This window comes from Anser cygnoides, chromosome 16 (assembly GCF_040182565.1).
Source record: "Anser cygnoides isolate HZ-2024a breed goose chromosome 16, Taihu_goose_T2T_genome, whole genome shotgun sequence".
Lineage (NCBI taxonomy): Eukaryota > Metazoa > Chordata > Aves > Anseriformes > Anatidae > Anser > Anser cygnoides.
The window spans coordinates 13,207,042-13,234,816 of NC_089888.1; the positions used below are offsets into that span (position 1 = coordinate 13,207,042).

The 27,775-nt window shown below is 45.0% G+C and overlaps 1 long non-coding RNA gene across 4 annotated transcripts; it reads left to right on the forward strand.

Annotated features, from left to right (window-relative positions):
- On the forward strand, positions 1-27,775 carry LOC106043496 (uncharacterized). 4 transcript variants are annotated; one of them, XR_010825327.1, is made up of 9 exons: positions 1-217; positions 1,042-1,253; positions 5,696-5,816; positions 9,084-9,137; positions 13,130-13,286; positions 14,777-14,834; positions 18,281-19,422; positions 23,556-23,874; positions 25,519-27,775. It is a non-coding gene; the product is annotated as an uncharacterized lncRNA (long non-coding RNA). The 4 variants fall into 4 exon arrangements; XR_010825326.1 differs by lacking the exon at positions 13,130-13,286 and having other exon boundaries at positions 18,281-18,485; positions 19,162-19,422; XR_010825325.1 differs by lacking the exon at positions 13,130-13,286.

Below are 27,775 nucleotides of genomic sequence, written 5' to 3' on the forward strand. Positions count from 1 at the left end.
CTACCTCATCATAAAGACTGCAGGGCTCTGGGACAGGACCCTTCTACCTCACACAGCCCATGGTGTCCCTGCGTGCCTCCAGCTCTGTCCTCCTTCATCTTGTCCCGGACCCTTCAGTCTTCTGAAGTATTTTTCCTCAAAGTACACCAGAGCTGCAAGAAGAGCTGTCTCCTCCTCTGCTGAGTGCATGAGGTGTCAGAGTCAGGGTGAAGGCAGGGTGAGGAGCTGCAAATTAACTGTAAAGCTTCCTGTGACACTACAGGGTGTTAAAGAATTTTGGATTGGTCATAAATCAACAATCTTGGCAAACAGGGCAGAAGAACCATTTATTCTTGACCATTTTAGACCCAAACCATTTAAAGTCAACTTCAAAATGTTTTCTCATTTCACATGAAAATATGGTAAAATTCTGCAACTGTCAAGATGAAACTTCCCTACTTTTTCCCCCATGAATTTATTGGTAGGATTTTTGAAACACTTACCTTTACGATTCAACAATTTGAAACAATTATCCATTCACAAAGTACTTTGGTTGACCTGAATCTGTGTTTATCTGAGTGGGGCTGGCCTTGGCACATCCCTGATGGCGGTGGGAAGCGACACATCCACATCGGGGCTGTTATCCATCATTCCAGGGCTCAGCAATTAGCCCTATAGCCTGTACCAAAAGGGACAATCAACACTTTATGAGATGTGTCCCAATCCCCACCACCTCTTTCTCTCCATTTGCAGGAAGCTGTTGTGAAGATTTAGTTTGTTTCGCATTAGGTAAATAATCAGTTGCAGTGGGAGGCATGGGCAGCTGGCCGGTCGCCCAAAGGTGCCTGCAGCAGGAGAGGCACATGGGGCTGCCTGCTGCTGTAACATCTTATGGGAATGTACAGTTGGCACTAAAACCTGTGTGCCAGCTCCCGGCTGAAGCCCTTACACCCTGCTCAGATACCCGTGTTGTCCTAAATCCCCCCACTTTTACTTTTCCCTCTTCACCTTCCCCTTTCCTCTCCACCTTCCCCTTTTATTTATTTATTTATTTCTTCCTAGAGAATCACAGAATCGTTCAGGTTGGAAAAGACCTCTATTGGAGCACTTAGAGGAAAACCTGGCAGATTTCTTGAATTTGGCCACTGAAGTCAAACACGGGACCTGCCTGGATCTCACAGCCACAACGCCCAGCCCGAGCTCACGCTGAGCTGGCACGCTGCTCGTGCACCGCCTACGCCTGTGCCCAGCCATGCAAGGATTACTTGCCCTAGGTGAGCTGATCAATAACCTTTTACATGGCATATTTATTTTTTGAGCTTTATCTATAAAATTAGAGCCGAGCAAATCAATTTGTGTAATAAGATCTCTAGTCACAGATCCTTTAGTATTTGGTTTATATCCTCTAGTGACCAGAGCTTTTAATACCTTTTAATGCTTTGGGATGGTGGCAACATTGCCTGCTTTTGTGCTTTTTCTGAGTCCTGAGATATTTGGGCTTGTGTTTATAGTCCCAGCTCCTGGAAGCAAAAGGCTGCAGGAGAATCTTGGCTTTTGTTTTAAAGCATTTCTAGTAATTGTGGTTTGAGAGAATAGCTTTAAAACGTGACCTGGCTTCACAGTAAAGACTCAGGAACTAGAAGGCAAATAAAAACTTCAGTTAGCTAAAAAATACTGTATTTTTTTTACTTGTGTGCTTTTTTTTTTTTCAGGGGGTGTTGTACTTATGACACATATCTAGATATCTGTCAGCTATTTATCCTGAGATGTTCACTTATTCTGAAAGTCACATCTAAGTAAGGCATTGGCAAACAGCTGCCGTCAGCTGCAATAGAAATATCTGAAGCTTTACTCTCCTTCTCTAGCGTTGCTTCACTTGCTGCAAACCCAATGCAAGCCAAAGCAACAGAAAGAACTCTGGGCTGTGGAAATGGCTTTTCATGGTGAATTTACTTCCACTTTGAAAAGCTGGCAGTAGCTGTAGGAACTTCTGCAGCTGGAACCAAGGAAATGCACTTCAGGTGCTAAAGGGATGGACAGGAGGTGATGTGACACTGGGAGGTTTGGATGGTGGTGGGTATTTATCAGGTCAAAAAAAAGGGAAAGATGTCTATCATTATCTGGAAAGTCCTGACTAACTCAGTGGTTGTAAAAAATCATAAAAAATGCCATATATATATATATATATATATATATACGCATTTGGCCAAGCCAAGGCTGTTGTCCTCTTGGTGAGCAAGCTGCAGTGCTCTGTGAGCATCAGGGCTGTTGTCAGACCACATCAGGACTCTGAGCTGCCTGTGCATGTCCGCTCTTCAAAACAGCATGTTGAAACCAGATTTTGGCTTTTATGATTTCTGAAGAGAAACAGGCCAAATCTGAAAATGTGTTGTTCAAATGGGACACCATACCACCTTGTTGGTATCTGATAGCAGCTGGCCTTGTCTGACCACGTAAATGAAACGTGAGAGTTTTGCAATGGATGTTAGTTTTGATGTTTCAGATCTCTGTCAGAATACTCAATCTGTGTGTGTATGGAACAAAAGTGCTAAAACAAAAATTCAGAGTGAATAACAAGGATTTCTGGGACTTTTGTTTTGGTCTGTAGCCTAGCAGAACTCTCAAACACATGCAGTTTTAAGGAAGTGTGTAACATCTTAAGTGAATTTGTTTCAGCTGTGTTCACACCTTTTTGTCAAGTACTCCCCATGAAAATTTTGGACTATAAAATCCTGATGGTATGAAAGCTTTTTTTTTCTATAAAGTTTAAAATTGTGTGCAGCAATACTCCATATCCCAAACTAATAGTTTACATGTGTGAATCAAAGTATTAAGTTCACAGATTTTGACCCAAACCGATATTTATTATGTGATACAACCAATATGCTACTACTTACCTGTTTATTCACAAAATTGCATCATATGTCATAGATTTACAATCTGTACAGTAGCATGCATTAAATGAATTAAGTAATTTGTGTAAATGATTAGCTAATCAAAAGATATAGTTCCTTCTTTTTTCTTTTTTGAGCAAAATTAGGCAGGTGCAACAGCTTGCTTAACTTGATATCCACATGCATATATTCCTGGAATTTTAGGAAATTCATCTTCACAGATTTCATTTTCTTAGACTGGGATAACTCAAGTTTTTGGACATTAAAGCAATTTCAGACAAAGCCTGAGAAAATGGATCCTGTTTTCAGAGGTCATCAGCTATGATGGGGAAGGTCACCAAATCTTTTGTCAGCAGAGTTACCAGATTGTAAGCAGATACATATATCTGGGGCTACATGATTTAAAGAGGTAACATTTTTCAGTAGTTAAAAGACGTCAGCTGAGTAAATAAACCTAGACTATCATGTATGAGTTCTCCTGCTTCCTAAAGTTCATTTGTGATAACAAGACTCTTGGCATTTGGATAATAAATCGCGATCTAAGGGCTATTGTAAGCAGGTTGAGGAACTTGGATGGTGACATTAATGATGCAAATAATACAATAACATTTGAGAATAAACTTCCTGGGGGGAAGATGGGTAGAAGAAAGGGCAGCCGAGTGCGAGAGAACAGGGACAACTTCATCATCGCGGCCCTTCATGCAGAGAGGGCACCCACCATCTATTCACCACACACAGCTTGTATTTTTGTGTCAGTTCTGTGAAATAGAACTGTGAGGAGTGTGTTTGAGATAGCAGGACACAAGCAATGGTTACTATGCCTTTCTGAATCAGTTTGTCTGCTCACATCAGTTAAAGCGACCAAGTAACCTGGGCTTAGTGGGTCACTCGTGTTGGATGCGCTGCAGTAACTGCGTGGATGCGTGCTCAGTTATTCCACTGCCATGGGTCTCACCGGATGATTGACTTTGCAGGGAGCTACCTGCAGGCATGTTTGGATTGTGTGAACTCATCCCAAATCCCATTTCAGTTGAAAAATATTTCTTGCAAATCTGTGCAGGGAAATGCTAGAACTCCCAGAAACCCAGTTGTAGACCTGTGGGATCCTGGACCTCTTCGTGTTCATGAGCCTCTGACACCCCCCTGCTTTTCCACTCTCCTCCTGAACCTTTATGCCCTTAAGGAAAGCTTCAGCTGCATGAGTGTTTCCACAGTTTTGTTTTTTTCCTTTGTGCACACTCCTTGCATGCTGCTGCTGCTGTTGTTTCTGTTATTGCGTGTTATTGTGCATTGCCTGCCTGTGTGGATGTACCTAGCAAAGCAGAACAGGATGAGTTTAAATCCTTCATCCATCATCTTCTCTTGGAGGAAGCTGGGCTCTGGAAGGCTGAGGAATATCAAGACATAAACCATCTCTCACCCTAGTCCTAATCCCAATCCTAATCTCAGCCTTGCCCTAGATACCAGCCACAGTGGAGGAGGTGGCTGCGTTATCGAGGGTGACTAGATCTCTCTGCCAAAACCGATGTTCCTGTACGTGCGTGTGCTGTCCCCAGGCTGTGACTGGTCCTTGTGCTGCTTTATCTTTGCCAGGGGCTGCCTGACATTTTTGGCACTGCACCCCCTGCTTGGTACTGATCTGATTATACCTGACTCTCTCATCTTGGCCAGCATAGAAAAAGAATACAGTTTTGAAGTAGCCCTGTTTTAAGTTGGCTTTATTTTTATATTTTTAATTTTTTTTCCCCACTAAAAATTGTTGCAAGTCCTGTAAATGAGCCTGGAACTGCAGGAGAATGGCGAGAGTTGCAGGGAGCTGAGCGATCTGGGGCTCGCAGGGTGAGGTGAGCAGCACTGCTGCCCCTGCCAGGGCTCCTCTCCAGCTTCCAGCATTAACTGGAGGTTTAAAGCCAGCTCTCTTGATTTTGCTGAGAATCATGAAAATGACTTCAGGCTTCAACACTGATTGCTCTGGAGAGCAAGTTATATGCACTGGTAGCACAGGCCAACTTGTTTTTAGTGATGGGAAATAGTGAATTTACCTCTAAAATGCTCTGGATTTAACACATTTGTCTCAGGAAAATGTTTTTTACTTGAATACTTGATCTGCTTGAGGGGCTTGACCAGGATGCAGCTATCATTTAGCACTTGTTAAAAAATAAGATAAAATAAAAATGCTGAAGCCTAAATCAAATCAAATAATGATATACATGGGAAAGAGCAAAACAGTGTTTACCTAAATCTTTCCTTTGCTTGGAGACAGTCACAGAACAGTTCCTGTAATTCTGCCAGGTGGATAAGGAGTTTGCCTCAGTAGTATTGAAAACTTAAAGTGCTAGAAACAGGGTTTATTGAAGACAGAGTAGATGTTCTTAGTAATTGCCATGTAGTGTTTGCAGAATACATGCGAGGACAGCAGCTTCACCGGTGCATGTTTTCTGAGGGTAATATTCAAAATCTTGACTCTTTTCTTCTGTGTATTGTAGCCAAATTCATTAATTTTAAAATCTGGGTTCTTTCCTCCACAGATTTTAGACCAAGCGTCAATTAGCAATGTGGGTGGCAGATAATACACAAACTCTGCATAGTTCCAGTAATACTGTTGGCCTTTCCCCTACAGTTTATAAGTCAATTTTGGCAACAGCAACCTATGTCAAATGTGAGCTGCTCTCTGATCAGGTTACAGCCTATGCAGCAACACGAATTAAGTTTTTCTCTCGGAGGACTATGGCTGGAAAATATAATCAAAATTAGCAGATAAATGAATAAAATCTCAAGGACAATGACTGAATAAACATGTCTGCTAAGCAATTTTCTAACAGGAAAATCTGGCATCTCTCACGTGAGGAGAAATACAGGGGAGGAAAGGAGCACTTAGCTGCTGAGCCTGAACAAGCACAGAAGCAGAGACTCGTGAGCGATGTCAAACACCAGGTTCTTGGGGTAAGTAATTTAAAACTGCCCACCAGGCTGGTGTACAGGGCCTCTTCTGAATGTTGTAGGACAGTTATCATATTTCCTTAGCTTATGGTCATGCATTTAGAGCTATCCCCAGAACATCAGCCTGCAAGTCAGCCCACACAGAGCTGGTCCAGTGCCTCGTGTTATGCAGCAGCTCTTAGCAAGCTTTGGGGGGGCCCAGGAGGACTTACAGTATTATGGGCCAGGACCTAATGGCAGGATGTGCCCTATATTTGGGGGACTGAAGAGAGTAAGGGGACTCATAAAAATAAATATATTTAAGAGCATGGAATGAAACAACAAATTGAAATTGCGCTGAAATCCAATTCTGGGGTTTTATAATCTACAGGAACTTATTAACTTCAGAGACCTGGGCAAGTTGGGAAAAAAAAAAAAAAAGCTTTTCATTCCATCTCCAAAACACAGAGAATTTAGAGCATTTTTATAGTACATTTTAGGACAAGGACTTGGGCAATGTGTTTATCCACTTCACTTACCTCATAAAACCCAGTTTATATAGTCCTGGAATCAATCCTGTTCTGTTCTGGGGTTTTCCAGAGCAGGGTCTGCCAGTGGAAGCACTTTATGATATGGGACTAATGCGTCAAAGGTACATAGACCAGAGCTATTGCGTTCACCTCTGTTTGATAGGAAGCAGATACTTAGATAACTAATACTTGTTGCAGGCCAAGGAGAACCTTTCAGTGCAGCCCAAGGTATGAAGGCACTTATCTGTTCTCCAGGACCTGATCTTCTGAATTCATTCGCACTTGATAGGACAACTAGAGCGAGAGTGGCACCTAAAAATACCCCCAAAGAAAGAATTTGAAGTTGGAGTTTCCTGTACAGTTGACTTGATCATGTCAAGGGTGGCCATTCTCCAGTCTTGAGTTTTCATTGGTGTTTGAATTTTATTGTGCATCTATTAAAAAAAAAAATCCAAAATGCTTCATTGGAAAATATCAAAATGCGTCTTTATAGCTGCAATATTTTCAGTAACATAACTTCATTTTTCAGTGAATAAAACAACCTGTTTCTAGATTTCATTCTAAATTTGAGTTTTAACTGGTTTTCAGCTCACCGTGCCCAGCTCCCAGCCAATTAGTAGGCAAAAGTTTGCAGGCTGAGGGGTGGGAAGAGCTGAATATTGCATGCTTCAAGGTGAAAGAAAGCACGTCTTCTCCAGAGAAATCCTGTGCTTGCTGCTTGAGTCCTTTCTCTGGATGTTTGGTTTTTCTGAAGGCTGTTCTGTTTTCCCATGAGCTTCTGGAGAAGCCTGAGAAGGAAAACATCTGGGCCATGGAAGAGCTGGGTTAGACTTGAAAAGGAAAAGAAAAATGGGTTGAAGAGAGTAAACTGAACTCTTTTTATCTCACCCTAATAGGATGATTTGAGTTCTGGATTAATATTTGAATGCCTACATATTTTAGCCAAAGTTATTTGTTTATAGTTAGTATTCTGCAGCTTTTGCAAGTCTCTAGCTCTGCAGAGTGTCAGCTATTACTGCTATTTCTTCTTGCAGCAAGGCAGAGGTTTGCAGTGCAGCTGCCGCTGCCCCTCCAGCCAAGTGGTTGTAGCGTGCACATCGCTACCCGGCCGCCGTGGAGACAGAGGAGAAAAATAGGAATTCAAGCCCTGTCTGAAAAGTAAAAGGGACAAATTAGTTTCTTGTCACTGCGCTGCAATAAATACATTGTCATTTTTATACCCCAGTGAATCATATTCTCCATTTCCCCCGTAACTATTATACAGTCTGCTGGCAGTACATCATTTTTTGGTAATTTTATTTTCACCAATTGTTTTATGAAATTTTTGAGTTTTATGGACACTAAAACAAATCTAGCCTGCAAGTATTATAGCCCTTTAAATCACCGGCAGGAAATCTCAAGGTTCCTCCAGACTGTGAGAGAAGGAAGCTTTAGGAAAGAAAGATTGCTCCTAGCTTATAAACTGAGCAAAAACCCAGAGATAAGTTTGTAAAAGGGGCATACATCACCACTGGCAAAAGCCAGGACGTAAAACAACATCTCTCTGCTCAGCTCCCTTAAAAATAAAAATGGATTTTTATTTAGCAGAAACACTAAAGTAGTTGGGGAAAGGAACACACAAGCTTTTCCATGCTTTCTTAACCATAACAGTCCTTATTTCCTACAGAGCCACTGTGTCAGGCACCACCTTGGCTAAATTGCAGTTAATTGTAGTCCCAAAACCCTGGTTCTAATCTGTGTGCATGTAGCACTTGTCTGAATTTGGTCCTCAAGATGCTGAGGAATTGTTGGCACTTGGGTATTTTGGAAAGGTCTCAGATATGTTCTTCTCTCTTGCCCGTAAGTTTTGCTAATATTTTTCGTCACTAATCCTGCTGTATATATTTTTGAGAAGTTGCACAAAATTTCAGACAGCAAATAGGAGACCCTTATCTGCAGAGCCACCCTGTTTGCAGTCATCCTGGTGTTGGGCTTTGCTAGGAGCAAAGGATTATGATTTCCAAAGCTTACATCAAAAATCAGTCATGGTATGATTTATTTTGTTTGTAAGTAACATTTTTGTTCTGGATGGACTGCTTGATGTGCTTTGCTATCTCTGAATATAAAAAAGTAAAAGCAGGTGGGATGGTCTTGCCTAGGTGGAAACATTAAAGAAGAACTTTCTTAACAGTAAACCTGGTGGGTGCAAATGGACGAGCTCCATCCAGTTCTGACATGGTCTTTGCAGTTAGAAATGAGCTACCCTTTTTCACTTTTTCTTTTATAATAGCATCTTAATGTATTTAAGTTTCTCAACAGGGTTAGGTTAAATATTTGTTTTGTGAATTGAATGAAACATTGCTTTTAGAGCAAATTGAATCAATTTTATTTCTAAGCAATTAAAAAAAATAACAAATAAGAAATTTGAAAATAATATAAAAATGGCTACTTTTTCTCAGACCTGTGGTCCACTGTGGCCAGAAGCAGAACAGTATAAGTGCATATGCGTGTAATATTTCTTTTGGTATATCCTTCCAGCAATCTATTATGTAGGAACTTATGAGCCAAAGGGAACACATTTGTTAATGGCCCTTGATGGATTTTTCCTCTGTGAATTTATTGAGTTGAACATATGTATGCTCATGACTTCCACAGTATAATGTAGGAATGACTTCCACTGTTTAACATGTTGCGTGATGGAAAAATGTCTCTGTTTTCATACTTTTTGCTTGCTGCTTGTCTGCCTGTTGACCTGATGCCTGACCTGCCCTTGGATGCCCAGGATATGAAAGATTTCTGCCCGAGTCTGCCCTGGTCTCCTTTCTTCCAGTCTGAGGTATGCTTCTATTTGTTGGACAGATAACTTCCTGAGGGAATGGAGGTGCTGATCCCAAAGGGGGGCTTGATTTACATGCTGCAGATTTGGGAGGCTGTAACAGCAACCATTGTATGTTGGCTAAAAATCAACCCTGGGCTGATGCATGCTGTCCTCTTAAAAGTCCTAAAGAAATGAAACCAGTAAAGATACTTGCCTGAGTAGATGCTCATGTGATTGCAAAATGAAAATTTCTGAAAAGTACATACAGTCTAAAATCTCTAGGTGTTGATATTCACAGACTACAACCTTCAGCCTATGCGTGCTGAATAAATCAGTAAATAAGCATGGGCTAGTTTTCAAGCTCTGTTTTCATATTACCTGAAAAGAAAGGCCCATGGGTTTGGAAGCAAACTGAGTGTGGATGCCTGCCTGATGGCTGGTGTTTGCAGTCCTGGATTCAGGAACCTCTGTGCATTTTGTCTGTTTGGAGCAGGGCAGCAGTGCTGCCTTCCCTCTGACCTGCCACTGATGTTTGGGTGCTTCAGGAAAAGGTCTTTAATGACCTGAGGATCTGTCTGTAATATTCTGGTTCCTGTATGGTGATTTTTCTCCTGCCTCCATCCTGAGAGCATCTTCCATCTTGAAGCCTTATAAATGGTTTCTAGTCCAGTAGTGGTCAAATGGGTAATAGAGGTGAAACACTGCTTAATTTAAATGGCTAGGCAGAAAAGCAGAGAAGAGCACGAGGTGCAGTGAGTCAATGTGTTCAGTATGTCTGTCCCCTTCACGAAGGCTTGTTTAAAAACAGGACATGGATGTGTGATAGTTGTGAAATTTGGGATGTAGCTGTAGTGGGCCAAAAGGTAGAAATGGAGTTAACCTGAGCTGTTCAAAGCAACTTCGTGTCACTGAGGCTGTAGCCACGTTGGTGGTATCAAATTCTACGCTTAGAAAATACTCTTTGGGGTTTGGCTTGCAGTCGTGCTGCTGTCTGGCTCTCAGGTCTTTGGAGGAGGGGCGTGCATTGTTCGGGCTGGCTGCAAGGAAGAGTTTTGCAGGATGTGAAAGATGGGGTGTACGGCTCTATTGACAGGGCAGTGGAGAGAAAAGGGGGCAGCAGGAAAAATAATCCACAAAGGCGTTGTTGTAGCTGGTGCAGCCAGAGGCACCGCGACCCAGCCGAGCTGCCAGGGCAGGTGCTGGCACTGCTGCCAGACGCCACCGGCATCTGGGGGAGGTGACACGGGGTCGAGCTCCGTGGTGCTCTGTTTGCTTCAGCAGCGGCCAGCTGAGCCAGACAACAAATTCACATCACAGTTGCCCTCTGTTTTATCAGCTCTCTGCCACATCCTCTTTCAAAATAAAACCCATTGCACCACCCCTCAGCTCACTCCTTGCTGCTCTCTGTTTTCTCCCTTCTTCTCTTTGCATAAAGTGCGCTTCTTTTGTTTTTATTTTTACTGTCTATAGCTAAATCTACTTCTTTTTTTCCCCTTTTCTTTTCTTTTCTTTTTCTTTTTCTTTTTTTTTTTCTTCCATGCTGTTTAATCTCAACTCAGAGCCCCAGAGCTGGTGCAGTGTTACAACAGTTTTGTCATGTTGGCTGTCACGGCGCTGACAGCCCCGTGACAGCTGGCAGATGTACAGATGATGGATGTTTTCTCCCTTGTGCAAGGACGATGGGATAAAAGTGCAAACAAACCGGGTAATAGATGGGAAAAGCAGAGCAATGTTGATAAGGCCTGGTCCTCACCCTGTGATGTATGGGAAAGCAAGCTGTGGGCAATTTGTTTCAGAGAAATGAGGGGTTCTTTGTAGAGAGGGGCACAAGGAGAAGAAGGAAAAAAGGAGCAAAAATAAAGAAATAATAATGGGGGGGAGTGGAGGGGGGAACTTCCCAAAGCTTGTCTTTATTGTGGCAACACTTGCCTGTTGTTATGGCAATAAGCAAATCTCATTTCAAGGACGGACTTGGGGGTCCTTGGCTCACGTCTGTGCCTTGCATCCAGAGAGGGCCCCCAGGAGGAGGTGTCTGGGGCTGGGAACACTGCGTTTCTGTTTGCTCCTTTCTGCTGCTCCGCTCGGCTCTGCGCTGGCTCACGCCTAGCACCTCCTATTATTCATGGTGTCTAGGTGTCTTCTGAAAGAGCTAACAAATGACCGCACTGGGTACAGGCAGCAGATAAACTTTTCAAGCTGCTCACTTAAGCTGGGTAGTGGAGAAGTTCATAGGCACGTCTGGATCCACGCGACAGGGCTGCTCGTCTCTAAAAGCTGGCGGTACCACGCTCTGGACCAGCACAGGGAGCTCCAGCTGCAGCCTGAGCTTCTCTGCTCCAGCTCCCCGCTCCTGCCCCCCCATTATTATTTCTTTATTTCTGCTCCAGCAGTCAGTAGGAGGATGCTGCACTGGTGCAAGTGACCTGGGGCAGAGGGTGACATTCACCTTGTCCCTGAAGGCAGTGAGCTTCCAGGTGTGGTCCTGCAGCTGAAGGAGGTGGCAGGATGCGGGCATGAGGTGCAGGTCAGCATACTGCAGCTGGCGTGCAGTGCAGGGAGGAGGATGCTCACATTATGGCCCCTCTTTATAAGAGACTTAACCCTGGCATGCCCTTTAAAATTCAGGGAATATCTTCCAGGGCTCCCGTATGGATCCTGAATATTAATCCCTCGGTGCGGTTATTGCTCCACGTGCCCTCGCACACCCACTTACCAGCATGTAAATTTTCAGGATGCCATCGTCTCCCTCACTTCCCTTCCGCCTTTGGTTCTGTCACTGTCAGGGACTTATTTAGGCCTGTAATAGTGATAATTTATTACAGCACACTTCCTACTGTGAGTAAATAAGTCTGTCTCCCTTAAATTCCCTGGGCAATTAGAAGAATGAAAGACTGTGCCACGTATTAGCATTTATTTTCTCCCAGCATTTATACAAGGCCATTTTCTTGCTGACAAATTGAGGGGCAAATTGTTCTCGAGAAAGTCTGTCAGATGGAAAGGTGTTATGATTAAACTGTTGGAGTAAATTTGGGTGACAATAAATCCTTTTATTGCATTAACTGGATTTATTTGCTTGCAACTGCCGTTAAGGATTTGAAGAAATAATAATAAACAGGTTGATTTTGCACCTGCTTAAGGGTAATTAAAATGCACTCTAAAAATAGAGAGTCTGCTTATAAAAAATCCATTCAGTGATCTAGGGGCTGCTGATCAGGAAGTGGATGTAGAATTAGCTGTATGTGGATATTAGCATTGCATTAACAAAAATCCTAAAACGCAATGATGCTGCAGTGAATCCAGAGAGGGCTGCATTCAGACACCGACTGGAAGGGCTCAGAGCTGCTCTGCTGCTGCTGTGCTGCTGCTGCGAGCCCTCCTGTGCTTGGAGCTGGGTGGGAGGAAAGTTGGCTGGTTTTATGGTCATTTTACATCCATCGCTGCTTTTGTCACAGCCCTGTATCTGTTCCACCCCGGAGGGGGTTTACGGAGAAGCTTTTACTGCTAGCGTGCTGCTTGTGGGAAGTTTTTATGAAGCCTGGGTGACTGAGCAGGAAAAAAAGGCTTTTTGCTTCATCAGGAGTCTAGCCCCAGTTATCCCTATTGTCAGCTTGGATAAAGGGAAATGGAAATATTTGTTTACCTGTGTTAAAAAAAAAAAAATAAAAATCAAATATATGGAAAACCACCTGGAAGGTGAGAATAATAAAGTCCCATATGTCAAAAGATATATTGGTAAATCTTGTGTAAGTGACAGTTGCAGAACAAAAGTTGTTTGTTGGTGGCCCTTTATTTGTTCCCCTTGAGGAAGGAAAAGCCATGCGTATCATGAATGGGTAAGGATCTTCTTAAAGCCAAAATAAAAACAATCAGGATCAAAAATATACAGCTTGATCATAAATTTTGGTGGGAAGTTAGGTAAAGGTAAAACTTTGGGATGCCTTTTAAGAAAGGGCTTTGAGATAGAGGGCCTTTATATTAATGCTAAGAGGGCCCTCGATATCTTATGACAGGAACTGGAGGACTGGACAAGTGGCGTGAACTTCTGGGTATCCATGTTGTTACCATCACTGCGGGGGCTGTGTGAAGAACCACTGGATGGAGAGGTGTCTTCTGCTGTGCTGGGTTATCCCCTCACTTTGATCTCCCACTGGTCGCTTTTAGTGTTGGGTGAGACTTCTTCGCTGCCCTCAGCCTCCTCCACAGACAGATGTAGAAAATTGGTCATGGCTAGTCGAAATAGCTGGTGGAAATCTAGCTCTCGGTATTTGGATAGTGATAGCTAATAGAACTGAGATCCTGGCGGCATGTTCTGGTGCTTCAGCTGGCATCAAAACTGAGATGCTTGCTTGATCTTGCTTCCTCCTCCAAGTTAAGCTGGGGAGGAAGCACAGCACAGGGCGCTCAGCAGCAGTGGCGGGTTCTTAGTGCCATTTACATGGGCTTGGCTTTGTGTGGGAGATCATTAGGCTTATTAGGAGGTGTGGGCGATTGTTTGTGGCCTGCAGAGAGGGAGCAGCTGCTCTGCGGACCATCTCAACAGGGCCTGGCCTGGGCAGCTGCGTGGCTTCGCAGTGTGGCCAAATTCAGTGCCACCCCTTTGTTTTTTTTTTCCTTTTGTTTTCCAGCTGTTGTGGTTCTGAGGAAAAAGAGAAAACATTCCTCAGCTGAAGAGAAAATTCAGCACATGCCTCTGCGATTGCACCCCAGTGTCCCCATTTCTCTCCCAGTTATTCAGCCTGAACGTGCAGGCAGCCTGCCTCGGCCGGTGCTTGTACTGCCCGCGCCCATCCTGCTGGTCCTGGTTTGCTGGCTGTAAGCTGTTAAAACGATGTAAATAATCATGTGTATTAGACCGGCCCTGTTGGAGGAGTTGTGGGTGTTTTTATCATCGCAGTAGAATTATTTCTAGGAGGACAGGGGGGTGTCAGTGGGTTCCAGATGCCACGGCTTGCCAGTGGGTCGCGGTGCTGCAGCCGCCCACGTCTAGCTGCTACGGGGCTTTTCCTGCTCGTAGGGCGCCTTACAAGTGGAATTGGTTTTCTTTACTTTAAAAAACTATTTTTCCACGTTTTTAATATTCTTCCACACTTGCTAAATTGGAGGGGTAGAACATATGCTGCCATGCTAATGACTAATGAATATGTGCCGTTGATTTTAAATTACACATTTTGGGGAGTGATTTGCTGGAGCAGCTTGTACACACAGAAGGGTTGAGATGGTTTCGCAGCCACTTTCCAAAGCAGAGAAGCTGCTTTTCATCTGCATTTGGCTTAGATGTAGTGTTTAAGGTGCCTCTCTACAGTGAGCTGAGGAACTGGGTTTGCTCTAGCACTGGAGCAGCTCGGCCCAGCCTCACTGCTGTGACATGCAGTAGAAAGAGAAGGCCTCGGCCACCAATTTCCAAGTTGCCTACAGATCTCTTTGCTATATTTGCCCCAGCTGGTAATGCTGTTTGACCACCCACTGCCACCTTTGGCATCCCATTGGCCTCCCTCACATCTAGTGCTAGTCAGAAAGATTTTTAGTCTGAACTGTTCTGGGGAAAAACACTGGTAATTTGTAACAGGGATTTCTCCCTGTCCGAGTGATACCTTTGCATGGAAGGTTTTAGTTAAATGTTTCATTACATTAGATTTCTTCTTTCTTTCTTTTCAAAGATCTCCCACCTAGATGCTGAACAGATTTTCTTCTTGTAACCTTGAACCCTTCCACAAGGTAAGCGTACCCATTTCCACACCATTCTCCCCGTCTTATTGGCTTGTGTCAAATTGTTGCATGATAATTTATTTGGCACAAAAGTTTTCAAATCGGGATGTGTGGAGCGAAGCGGCTCCTGTCGCAGTTTGACAAGGTTATTGGAGGGTAATGTGGTAAATATTTTTCATCCATTAGCGGATTATAAAAGCGGTGCATCACACTACTGCTTGGCATCGGGGGGGGGGGGGGGGGGGGGGGGGGGGGGGGGGTGGAGGGCAGGAGCACAGTCGTTAACTTAAGAGGTAAGAAGCCATCAGTCATCTGATGGATCCGGGAGGCAGGGCGTGCAGGAACATCTCACGTGTGCATGAATGCGTGTTTGTGTTAAAATAACTATCCCGATCAAAAAAAACAGCAGATTTCTTTTTTTTTCTTTTTTTTCCTATCTGCTTCCATATTTAGCCCTTTTCTTTTTTCTTTCCTGGTTTTGTTTCTGATTTCCATTCTCTCTTCATGAGGTTTTTCCTTAAATTTTTTCTTATCCCATCCCCATAAAACCAGCACAAGGTGTTAGGTGTGTCTTGGTCTGCACCAGCATGTGGTCCGTGCGCTCCCTGCCCTCCTCACAAGTGCTCTGACCTGGCTGCTGAGAGTGGAAAGGATTTTTCTCTGCATGGGACTTCATTCTGCACTGACCCCTCATCATTACTGTAATAAAAAAAATTAATAATATAAATCGTAAACCATTTACTGTAGTGATAAATACAGTGATATATTTCTGTGCAGTTTTTCTGTGCTTTTCCTGCAAAAAGCAGGACTCAATCTCTTTATGTGTAAAATGATACTGAACTATAACTACCTTATAATGTTGCGACGTTATTCTGTAGTTATAGTCCTAAACACCACAGCTTTTGTCAATTTTACTAGGTAGGTTTCATTCTTACCATAAAAAAAAAAGGGAATTTTTAACGGGGGTAGGTGGCAGCAGGAAAAAATGACGCATAAAGCACTTCTGATAGACTTGGCTTTCTAAGCCTGGGGCCTGAGTCTTCCCTGTTTGTCCCCTGTAGGATGCTAAGTTGTCATCCCTCAGGACTCTCAGTGACTTCTCCTTTGTGTTTAGGAGCTCAGGGATGCTGGCAGTCTGGGGCTTTCCAAGTACACCTCTAGCTGGGGTACAATTTGGATCAGGAAGGCACTTGTGAAACGAACCTCTTGGTTGTCTTCACTTACTGGAGGCTTTCTCATCTCAAGGTGCCTGACTGAAGTTCCTTTAAAAACAGCTGAAATGGGAAATGCTCTTCAAGAACATGGCTGATGACTGCAGCCACCAAGGGGCATTTAGTCTGGAACCAAGCTGGGACTAGTCTGGAGCAAAAACCCCTCTGAACTGTGGCTAGTGTCGATGTGAGTCCTCAGGATTTTCCCTCTGCAGCTCCTCTTCTCTTGGTCTGCCTTCCCTGGCTGTACAGATGTGTCCCTGTGGGATGAGGGACATTGCCTGCTGAGTTGGACCCAGCTGGGGGCCAACCAGGCCCTGCTTGGTGCGGTTCAAACTCACCCATGGGGACCACCAGCCTCAGAGGTAATGTGCAGCAAAGCATGGACTTATCCCTGCTGCTGGGCCGTGGATCAGAGCCTGTCCCAGCAGGAGAGCCACTGCTGTAAGGCCATGGTGCTGTGAGGGGTTGCAGGGCACCAGCGGTGGGACCGGTGGGGTACAGGGGGGTGTTGGGAAGGCAGCTGCAGGGAGGTAAAGGCAGTGGAAGCAAGGCAATGGGATGGTGACAAGACAAGGAGGCAGAGAAAACACTGCAGTTTGGCTTGCCCTATTTTTTTTTAAAGGGGGAAGAAAAAAAGAATGCCCTCAGTTATACAAGCAGTTCCAAGCCTTGACTTTGGGAGTTGCTTATGCCCTGACTTGGTGCATTTTAAGGCACAAGCCTCCATTTGGAAGGATGGTTTTAACCAGAGGACTTTTATAGCTTTCTGCTGTGGGCTGGGTTGGAAAGCAGAAGCAGTATTTGGCAAGCAGTGTCTCAGCAAACAGCCACATGCACGGCATTACAGCAGAATACAGCAACTGAACACGTCGGCAAGTCCTTGGCCTTTGTCAGGCTTTTGAGACTTTTTGCAAGGCTTGGCTTACCTGTTTGTTGGCACATCTAAAAGTTTTGAGACTGTTGTTTCTCTTCTGCTTCTGTCCCCTTGCTCGGCCGCTGGCAGGCGGGCGGGCGGAGGCACTGCCTCTAATTCTCACTTTCCCTTCCGAACGAGAGTGATCTATGGATGCTCAGAGCCCGAGCCACATTAGCGGGGAAGACCCTGCAGCAATGAGGCTCGAGCTCAGTGCAACTTCTGTCCATTTAATTAAGAAATGCTACTCAAACAGAACTGAATACACGAACCTAATTTACTGCCATGTCTGTCTGTCTCTCTGTCTAGCCTTTTGTCTCTCCCTGCATCCTATACAATGCCGTTGTATCTTATTACCCGAGCTAGGTAGATTCTTGCTTGGCTGAGCCGAGATCAAAAAGTAATTTTTCTTTTTGCAACAGCCGATTAGAAATTCATTTATTTTCACATTAGACGTTTGGCCAATACCTCCCTCCCCCAACAAACAGATCCCCCCCAACTTCGTCAATTTAGCTCCATTTGTATAGTCTGCATAATGGAAGACAGTGAGCCTGTTAGAAAAATGTGGCCCAGGGCAAAAATTAAATGCAGAATCATGTATCAGAAATGAGATATATTTACTATTGTTTTTGAAAATTAATGGTGCATTTTTAGTTTTTATAATGTAATTTAATGATGCAATTCATCTAATAAAAAAACACATTTTAACTCAGTCACATAGACCTACTGGGGCAGGACAAAATGTACCTTTCAGATGTAAGATTTTTTAAAAATGCTTCGGGCTCTTTCTTGAATGCAAAAAAGAGAAACTCTTTGCGTGCATTGGCTAACAGCTGGGATATCAGCAGGAGTCCAATAAAAAGGACATTTTTCTTTTTAAATATTGGTGTTTGTGCAGCATACAATAATATTATAAATGCAGCAGTGGGTTTGAAGTACAACGCTGCAGCTGATTATAGGATGCCATATGGTGCTGGCATGTTAAACCGATACAGGCTGAACATGGGCTGTAGCTTTAAATGCTGTGGTCCAGCAATTGTGCTAAACTAGAATAAATACACTATACAGCGTCAATATATGGAGCGATCGTGTTCAGCAGCAAAAAGAAACTGTGTCAAAATAGTACAAATTGATTGGAGAAAACCCACAAAAGTCAGCGTGGAGCAGATGCTCCTTCCTAGGCGCCGATTCTGCTCCAGCTTTCGTAGAGAAATGCCCATGCCTCGGTTTTCTTGTTTAAGGCATTAAACGTTCTTTGTCCATTTTGCATCATCATTTTCACCTGCTTTGCAATTTGCCACGGACTTTAAAACCTCCAAAAAATGCAGTTCCACAACAGGGTGCAGACACAGGCTAAGGGGTGCTACCTGCTGGCTGCAGCCTCCCACCAGCGCGAGCAGCTGCACCGGGACTTGGGCAACGCTGGAAAGAGACCCGACGAAGTTAGAAACAAACAAACAAACAACGAAAGCCGCTTGATGCTTTGCCGCCAGCACTGAGCTGCTGGGGCTCACTGCCACGCCGCTGCTGGAGGTGAGCGATGCGCAGGGCCAGGAGCACGGGGCTGCCTTGTTCAGCTGGTTCACTTCAGCTGGTCGCGGTAAGTCCCAGGGTTTTGAAGGTGCTTCTACAAAATACATTCAGGTTTGATTTCCAGCTTTAAAATAAGCTTCCATCTGCTTTTGTAAAGCTTTACTTTTATGGACAGAACTTGAAGTTGCAGCTGAGTGCATTGTATCTGATACCGTTTTAAGAAAACTCCTTTCTTACCATTATTAAAAATGTACCTTTAACAGGAATGGCTGAGATTAACTACAGGAAAACTCTACCAGTTTGGCACTGAAGTAGATTTTGGTACAAAGCTGTGGAAGGAGAGGTTTTCATTTGTGGATGAACTAAACATCTGTTTTAATTTGTGTCCTGACCCTGGCTGCATGATTTCCCAGCGGGCCCGAGGAGATGGCTCCTGTGACAAGTAAATGGGGAGGGCTCCTGTGAGCTCTGGCAAGGCACTCTTTGAGGGAAGCTCTTTGCTGTTCCATGAGGTTCGTTAAAGGGAAATGTCAGCTGGTTTGGGTCTAACAGGGGCCCTGCTGTTCAAGTTCCCAGTCAGTTTGTAGGCACAAAGAGGAAATAGAAAAGCTGGGTCACTATTTGAGCAGGTTTCTCTGAATCCCAGGATTAACCTTCTTTTCTCTTCCCCTTACAGCCCATCTCCATGCCCACATTTAGTAAGCCTGAGCTTCTGGCCCAATGGACGGATTTTGAACCATCCCCAACACATCCTCGCTCCTGCTCTTCCCAGCAAGCCCCGAGTGCATGGTCTCTGTGTTGTCCCTTCCAGTTTACAGACCTAAGGAACAGCCTTGGAGAGGGGAGCCCAGCAGGAGCAGAGCAGCAAGCCAAAGGCTAAATCGTCCCCAAGGTTTCTGGTGGCTTACTGCGTGCAGAAACCCAACACACAGGACAGGTAAGTTAGCAAAGCACAACCATCACAGTGCCTCTTTCGTACTGCTCTGCGTATGAGCAGCGGCAGAGGCAAAATATGTGACCCTGTGCTTTGTTTTCCTGTGCCACAGAATTTAAGCAACATAGAGAAATGTGCCTGTGGTACGAACGTAAGCTTTTTGTTTGTTTGCTTTGTTTTGTTTTTTAATGGAGTGACTTCAATAACTTCATAACCATCATGTTTATAGTTTGATGCACTGGAGTAGGATTGATCCCAGCACTAGATTTCCTGCTGGACAAGGAGGGCCCTCGTTCCTGGCTTTCTGTGCTATCTGGTGGCTTTATAGCACCTGGGCTTCACTCTGCCTCCTTGACGGAAGGTGCCAGCTGCAGCTGGGATTAATGCAGCCTTGGCTAGCTGCTGGCAGAGCCTATGAATCCTCCTTGAAGGTCTCATATTGTGGAATTTTTTTGTCTGCAACATCATATCACCTGTATAGGACTTAAAACCAAATGACACAAAAGTCTGATTTGATGTGGCAAATCCCGTATGGGGCTTGATATTGAGAAATTAGCGGTGCTTAGGATCTTAGGTCAGGAATAAAGGCTGCGTTTTACAATTGAATGGTCCCTGACTCAAAGAGACTGTAGATTAGATGTAAAGAATATCTCAGGTTTATCTGTTAAGTAAAGAGGTGAATCTCTGCTAGGCTCTGACCTGTAGATGCATTTTTCATTGTGAAAGAAACTAAAAAGAGTTTGTTGGGAGTTAGAATCTGTCTTTGCTATGGCTCGGGGCGGTGTTTAGCAAAGAAAAATGTTCAGGACAGTAATCAGAATTTGAGCAGGCGGGGGTCATGGGATTGTTACAGAGAGAGAGTTACTCACATGGGTAGATAGAGGCAAATATTGAAATAAACACATTTCTTATAGCTGAAGAGTTAACTGACTTTTAACACGGTGACTGAAGGAGTTGAGACAGACTTTTTTTTTTTTTAAATTTAAGCTAATTTGTTGGAGGCCTCATTAGTTGGTGCAGCCTCTGTATCAATAAACTGGCACTGGATTTGCAGAAATGCATCACATAATTTTTCAATGAAAAATCCAAGAGCCTGGGAGATGATGTTATGGTGTGAATTACATCGCAGAGCGGTTGTCAGCTGTCCCTGTCAGCACTTTTTCAGATGCCATAATGCGCAGTAAATGCTGTGGCTGCAGCTATTTAGGATTACTGTGGTGGTGGTTTTAGGGGAAGCACCACAAATTAACAGCTAAAGAAACATGTCCCTTTTTCTTGAATTGCCTGATCCTTAAACAACACTTCACTGGCTGCAAGTTATCACCACTGTATCTGTGCCTATTTCTTCTCACCTTTTGAAATGAAGCATGTGTCCTTTCCCACTTTTGCAGATTTACCAGGAAGAGGATCAGTGTTTGCTCTGACTTTCCCATTAGCATGCTAACACTTTCTAGCACAAAGGACAGTGAAAATACACCCATTCTTGAGGTTAGGATCACAGGCTCTGGTTGCTCTTAAACTGCACCCAGCCTGGACCGCAGACCCCACGTGAGGTCAGGACGCAGGGTTATCCAGCACAGCAAGAGAGCATGTCCCAGCTCGGCAAACTGCATGGTTTAAATCAGCAGGACAACCCAAAACGTGTTTATTTTGTTTTTCGGATCAGGGACTGAGATGCACAAAGACTACAGGACTTGGCATATGGAGCTGTTGCAGGGCTGTTTCCCCATCACTCTTGGAGATGTTTCTTAGTGTGCCAGACACCACTGTACCCCAAGTAGGATTCAGGATAAACAACCTGGGCTCCCTGGATGCCTGTCAGTTCAGTAAATGTCCCTGCTATTCAAATATTAATTAAAGATGGTCTGTTTTGCTAAAATATCAAAATGCTGATGAAGCACAGCTTTCCTTCTCCTGGAATTAACTTTTCCAGCTCACCTGTATGTGTCGCATGGAGCAAAGTGGCTGTGGGCTTACAAAGGCTGTTACCCTGCCTGTGCTGCTGGTCCCTGGCTGTGTACACCCCATCAGTGGGGCTTCAGAGCTGGGTCTCTGGAGGTTACCAACAGCTGTGGGTGGGTCTCATCCTGTCCCGTTAGGACTCCTGGTGAGCTGACCTGGCTGACAACAGGTCTGGCTGTGCTCACTTTCTGCTACTTCATGGGAGAAAATAAACCAGATGAGCAAGTGATTCATCTTCTGGGGGACCTGCGAGCACCCTGCTGCACACTGGGTTGATGATAGAGTGATGTCTTAAGGTGTGCAGTTTACAGATATCTTGCATTCAGGGTTTTGAAAGTGTTTAATTAATGGAATAAGTCTCGTACTTTGCAATGGACTAGCTGGCTATGCCAGTTTCCATATTACAGAGAGATTCTGTAAATCCAGGAGATTTACTAAGAAGCATGTGAATGTAAACACGTCTAGGAGTCCTTTGCCACCAGTTGCAGCCCAGGTGAACGGGTTACAGCAGACGTCTGAGTGCTTCTGAAAACTTCCTTTTCTTGCAGTCAGCTGGGGAAGCAGACACTTGATCCTGTGCTCACGGTCAGTCCTTCTGGCTCTGAGCGTCCTTTGCTGAGAGCCTGCACAGCTTTGCTCTCACCCGTGCGAAACCTCGTCTCCCACGAGGGTGCTGGGTCCTCTGCGTGAGCTGGGAGAGGCTTGCAGCACGCCTTGCCCATGCGCACCTGCATTTCCTATACTCAGGATGCTTTTGCACGTTTTAAAGTTTGTTTTGCCGTTTGTATTAAGAAGAAGAACAAAAGCCTTTCTCATTAACGTGTTGTCAAGCCAGCTGGTGATCCGGCTGCTGGAGCTGAAGCCCACCGGAGCTCACTGCGGCTGGTCACAGCTCCCCCGGCCACCAGGCACGCAGTGCAGCTCTCCCTCTGCCCTGCAGGTGGTACTGTTCGACCGCTTTGCAGCCCTCTAAGGCAAGGAGCTGCAGCTTTTCGGGTGAGCTTTACCAGCGCATCTGGGCGCAGCTGCAGGCACGGAGCTGGGCTCTATCCGCTGCTCCCCAGGGGTGCAAGGACCAAAGGCGTGCCCTGTCCCTGGGACACCCGGTGCACCCATGTGGGTCACCCACAGCTCTCCTGAGACAGTGCCAGCCTGCGGGGCAGGAGGGGTTTGTGCGTGTATCAGAGCAGCAGCTTTAATCCGTAATGTAGGCAGCTTGGAGCAACGGGCAATAACTTTTCCCCTTGGGAATTCGACATCTTTTCAAGGGCGGATTGCCAGAGTTTGTGTGATTTAATCAGCTCCTTCTGGGCTGCTGAGCTGGAGAAGAGCAGGGCAGGGCTCTGGGGACTCTGGCTGTTGACTGATTTCTTCTGGGGAGCTGGTGCACAGAGCAGGAGGCTGAGAGAGGGCAACGGGCACCTTGTATACATACATTGCATGCTTCTGGTTAGGTTTGTGTGATAGGTAACGTGCTGTTTTGCTTGTCCACCAGCTAGCTTTATAGGTACTGTGCTAGCCCAGGAGTTGCTCCTGACTTGCAAAGGGATGGGAAGAACCTTTCATCTTTCCTGACCTTAAATACTTGTATATCCGTGCCAGTGGTTCTGCTCCACCCTTTGCAGTTTTCCTCTACTTTGGGAATGATGCTCTGCAGTTACAGGTGCTCAGCCCCTTGCAGGGGGATGCTCGGTTGTGTCCTCCCTTTCCTCTGCATGCACCTGCACTTCAGTCCTGAAGACCCAGTGTCCCCTTAAAGCCTACAAAGTGGGAAATCAGCTCCCCTCCACCTTTTCTGTTTGGACCTGCCCATGGTGTTACTCCAGCCCCCACGGAGAGGGCAGCTCCCTAAGGCTGGGTTCAGCTGCAGTGTAAACAAGAAGGGGTTTGTCTTTTCTGGTCCTGCTGTGCAGCTGATCCCTGCAGTGCTGGAGAGCCCCCACCTCCATTTGCTGCTGCGGGTGAAACGAAACCAGATGCAAACAGCAGTGCGGCACCAAGTACAGCTGTTTTGCCCCGTGTTCAAGCCCTGCTGCAGCAAGTGTTGGCAGCACGATGTGTGAGACACGTGTCCTGCATGTGCACATTTGTGCTGAGATGTCTGTGTAAAAAGCACCAGAAGTAGGCGCCCCTGTATCTGGCTGAAACTCATTTGGCTTTTGATTCTCTTACAGGCTTGCCATGTGGATGAGGTGTCAGCAGCTTTGAACTCCTCGTCGTGAGGCTCGGGCCGCTGTTTGCAGCTCAGCACTGTGCCACATCTCCTTTGGCTGGGGCTCATTTGCGGTGCTGTCAGAGCACCAACAGGTCCCATACGGCAGCGCACAGAGTCAAGGCGTTCTCCTGGTGTATCCATCACTATCTCCGTCTCATTGCCAAGCACTTCAAGCTTTCATCAGATCAATTTTCTCCCTTTGAAAGAAAAGAGTCTTGTTAACTTGTGTGTGGGGCAGTGGAAAGCGCTCACCTGCCTCTCCCCATGGTGCTGTGCAGGTGTGGAGGGGCTTGGGGAGCATGGTGAAAGCAGCTCAGGGGTCTGGCTGTGCTCACTGTAAGCCTTTGAAATATTGAGAATGGCTCAGTGGCTGGATGGAGGCTTGCAAGAGATAGACAGATGACCAAATGTCCGTAATAGGTGGATTTTATGGGCTTTTGCTGTTTTCTGGAGGCTTGCCTTCTGCATGGGCTTCTCATCCCCAGACTCATCGCTTTGAGAAGGTGAAGGCAGGGAAGCAGGACTGAGGAAACACAGGCTGGATTTTGCTCAGGTCTCATTGGAGAGGGAAGTAGTGGGGGGAATCAGCAAGGTGCTCTGTGTCCCTCAGGGCTGTGTGGGGCCAGTTCCGAGTGTGGGTTTTGTTGGTCCTGCCCTCAGCTCCGGGTCGTCGTCCCAAAGCCCTCCCTGCCAGGCCGCCTGTTCTCCCTGCTGACCGCCCACTGCTCTGAAATCACTCCCCATGGAGTCGAGCGGTTCAAAGACAACAGAGCACGAGATTAATCATTCCTCCCCTGCTTCTCCCCCCAGCCCAAATGGCTGAAGTGTCTTTATTATTAAAAAACAAAATAAAACACGAAACAACACACACAAGAGAAGCTCTAGCGAGGCAGACAGACACAAAGCAAAGGAAAAGGAAAGGGTTAGGCTGCAAGCCGCAAATAAGCACCATCAATCATAGTGCAGTCAAAAAATGTACATGTGTTGGTACCTGCGCGTTATTGGCAGGACTCAAGAAGCCTCCTGAGTACAATCTTCAGGGCTCCTTAGATAAATAAATAAATAAAAAAATTCCATGTCCCTCTGAAAAACTGCTTGTCAGCACCGGAATGGCAGGTGCATTAACTCCCTAAGAACCAGATTATGCCCTGCACGGCAAAAAAATGCAAACACAGAGAAATAAGATGTCAGTCAAGTCCTGTATCCTCCTGGTGTTTTTGTTGTTGTTTATTTGTTTGTTTTGATGGAAAGTGTTTTGAAATATAAATGCAGTCCTTTGTACAAATGGATCCAGGAAAGAGAGAGATACAAATGCATTCATGGTCCAGCTATCCTGCTTGCATATTTACCCTAAATTTGCATCTGCCCAGCATATGATTTTTTATTTTCGTTTAGTACTCCACAACAATAGCTGAAAAGTTAAGATTTGGTTAGGAAATAGCCTCTACTGCTGCTCTGATCTCGAGTCCCTTGGTGGGCTTCCCGTCCCCCCCTGTAACCCTGCCAGACCCTGCCAGACCTTGACACATCATCCCAGTGCCACCTGGCTGCCTGCCTGCCCCTTGCCTCGGCTCCTCTTCTTAGCTCTGAAATGTTTCCTCTAAACACCCACCTCTTTGAGAGCTACTGTCTTTTTCCCTTAGACCTATACTGCACTCTCCCTTTCCTTGTCTTTTCTTTTATCCTCCTCAGCTGAGGACTTCAAGTTGCTGGCAATATGGCCTGGGCTATTCTGCAGATGTCCTCTACATCTCTGGAGCTGCTCCCATCCTTCTGCTCCTCCCTGCTCCTTTTCATATATATATATATCTATAATACATATATTATAGATATATATTCACATATATATATAATATTCACATATATATACAATGCATATATATTATGTATATATCTATAACATGTATATATTTTTTTTCCAGTGTAAGCTGTGAAGAAGCAAGTTCCTCTCCCAGGATGAGTAAAGTTTGCATGCCCTCATGCCAGAAGATCAATGGTTTTGGGGAAATGGCCATTAGCCCTTCCGTGAACTTGGCAATGTGTTTCCTAAGATTCTTATCACATGTAGAAAGACGCCAATTACTTCTAGCTGCGGGCGAGCCAGCTGTTCCTGGGACAACCTTCAGCCCTCCCAAGGACAGCGGAGGTGTCAGCCTGTTCCTGCTCGGCCCTCCTCGGGACCAGGGCTGGTGGCTCTCGGGGCCGGGTGATGGTTGGGATGAGTGTGGTGGAGTTGCACGGGAGGGCTGCATCCTGGAGCCTGACTTAGCCATGCCTGGTAGCCACCGGGCCAAACTCATCACCTGGAGCCCAAAGACACTTTGCTTCATTGCAAATTCATAGATCCATTTGTTTCTCTGTGGGGGGTGTTTTGATAAGATAGGCCTGGTACTACACCTTCGGTTGTGTAATGGAGATGTTTCTAAAAGAATTATGTTTTTTTTTTTTGCTCTTGGCTTGATTTTAAATTAATCAGGCTCAAAGATTTATCAGCCTCCAAAAACTGTTTCTTCAGGGATGCCCCTTGATTGCACTGAAGGCAGAGTGGAGATCTGAATTTTCAGCATGGCTTCCTGTCAGAAATAGATCAATAGCCTCATAAGGAGGATCTTGTTTCGGAGTGGGAAAACAACAATTAAGCTGGCATTTATCTGTTACTGATTCAGGATAACAGAAACAAAAAAATCACGTTACAGAAGTGTACAGGAGTAGACTTGTCTGCATTACCCATGTCTGGGTGAATTCAAAGCAGGATCTCCAAAGGCAGCAAAACTCTGTCACAATATTGAAACTGTCATAAAATGTGGCTGAAGCTTTTCTCTGTCAGATGGACGAGCTGTGCCTTCTTAATTTTGGGGTTTTCTCTCTCTTCTCCCCATAGCATCTCACTCGAATCCTTGTGCTTCCCGTTGGCGGCAGAGCATGGCCACCCGTGCTGCAGAAATGACAGGTTGGAGGACAAGAGTAGGGCTGGGGCCGTCCCCAGGGCTGCTGTACGTGGCCAGAACATCGGGTTCGGAGACTCTCAGTCAGCGTGCTGCGAAGGTCATAAAATAGCAAGCAGCAGAAGTAATCAGAGCCTGGGGCTGGCCCGGATCGCCCTTTCCTTTCGGAATTAAGGAGGGTGCTTGGCGCTGCTTGCGAAGCAATCACATTGAACAACCCCAAATTGGCTTCCACGGGGAACCGTGGCCTCCTTGCTCTGCGATATGCCCTCCTCCGGTCCAGCAGCTTTCTCTTCCAGACCACAGCTTTATTTAATTTAGGTCCTACCATTGGCAATGGTTTTGCAATGGGCTGTGGGTTAGGAAAAAGTAGAGAATTTTTCCTTAAGCAAAAAGGAGATGACATTGCACAGAAAAAACAGAGCAAAGAATAGTTTGTTGGCCGTTTTCTGCCTTGCTTCTGTGTGTGATGCCAGCAAAAGGATTGCATTTTGGAGTGATTTAATGAAAAAATGACTTTTATTTCTAATTCCTTTGCCTGCTTCAAAGCAGAAGGGCCACACGATGGAGCTCTGGGGCTTCCGTCGGGGCCTGCCTGGATTCACGCGTAAAAAGCTGTTTGGAGACCTTGAAATTACGGTTTTTATTAATTTTTCACTCAGTTTAATTTTTACATTCATTTTAAAATGGTAAATGTTCTAGACATTATAATTGTAAAATGTAATTTATGGTTGCTAGCTGAAGGTATTTACTTTTGCTTTCTTAAGATTGGAACTTTTATTTTTATTTTTACGACTGTAACGGGGTAACATTTTTCAATCTCCTGAGAGGCTGGCATCCCAGAGACAGCGTTAGACCATATAATTCTTCCAAATGACACCCTGACTATGTTGGGGAAGCTCTCAGGCCTCTATATGCAAATATTAAGCACCGGCATTGCTGCACGTGTGAGAGAATAAATGATGTTTTGGAGTGCTCCTTGTTCCTGGTTCTCAGTGAACACTCAGCTGGTAAAATTTAAACCAGTGCGGTGCATTTGAAAAAGTGGATTCTTCAATTAGAATAAAAGCATTTAAAATCCCAAATTGTATGTCTATAACGAAACGAGAAATTTAATATTCTGCTGTGGAAAATAAGAGCTTTTCCTCCTTCATTCTGTCCTTCTTTTTCTCTCCATCCTTCTTTCTATTTCTTTCCCTCTTCAGAGGGGGTGAGCTCTCTCCTGCTACGTGCT